Source organism: Vipera ursinii (assembly GCF_947247035.1).
Source record: "Vipera ursinii genome assembly, chromosome: 3".
Classification (NCBI taxonomy): domain Eukaryota; kingdom Metazoa; phylum Chordata; class Lepidosauria; order Squamata; family Viperidae; genus Vipera; species Vipera ursinii.
Window position 1 is genome coordinate 1,676,029 of NC_139516.1, and position 261 is coordinate 1,676,289.

The window sequence follows — 261 nt, forward strand, 5'->3', positions numbered from 1 at the left end:
CCATAGGCCACCTCCAGGCTTGGTCCTTTCACTCCCCTTTTTAACAACTACATGAAGCTGGTGAAAGTCATTACTTATCAGTTTATGGCAAGGTAGCATGCAAACCACAGAGTAAGCCTTTTCTAACTTGACTTGAACCACAAAACCCACAGAATGAGGAAACTCAAGCATTATTTCCCAAGACAGATTCCTCGAGATGTGCTGCAAAACCCAGTTTACTCAAACTTTGGGCAAACATTTCATCTCCTGCTTGTGGTTTCT